This window comes from Sinocyclocheilus anshuiensis, unplaced genomic scaffold, assembly GCF_001515605.1.
Source record: "Sinocyclocheilus anshuiensis isolate Anshui unplaced genomic scaffold, SAMN03320099.WGS_v1.1 scaffold9, whole genome shotgun sequence".
NCBI classification, from domain to species: Eukaryota; Metazoa; Chordata; class Actinopteri; order Cypriniformes; family Cyprinidae; genus Sinocyclocheilus; species Sinocyclocheilus anshuiensis.
The window spans coordinates 377,998-378,621 of NW_015540887.1; positions in this window are offsets into that span (position 1 = coordinate 377,998).

The following is a 624-nucleotide window of genomic DNA, read 5'->3' on the forward strand; positions in this document are numbered from 1 at the left end:
AGAATGCCCTTATAATTTAATCAATCAAAGAAAAAAATACCCATGTATGAGTTATGTTTTTATATTCATTGCACAAGCAATGTACTTTTCTGAACATCAGTACAGTACTATTAATTTTATACAACAGTTACAGTGCATAGCAATACAGTGCTTCGTTCCTTGAATGAATCAGTTTTTGAATGAATCGAGTGAGCCAGTGATTCAGTGGTCCATTTAGAGGGACCCACTTAAGTAAAATTTTTATACACATTCCCCCCATTTTCAGGGGCTCAGATGTAATTGGACAAATAAATCTAAAAATGTTCAATTTTAATTTTTTGTTGAGAATCCTTTGCAGGTAATGTTAAAGGGGTCATATGATGCGATTTCAATTTTTCCTTTCTCTTTGGGGTCTTACAAGCTCTTGGTGCATAAACAAGATCTGTAAAGTTGCAAATACTAAAGTCTCAAATCCAAAGAGATATTCTTTATAAAAGTTAAGAGTCAACCACACCTACCTAAAACGGCTCGTTCTAACACGCCCCCACATGTCTACGTCACGATGTGGGAAGATTTGCTTAACGCCGCCCAAATGTTCACGCAAAGAAAGAAGGCGTAACTTTTATTCTCGCTGTAGTATTGTTG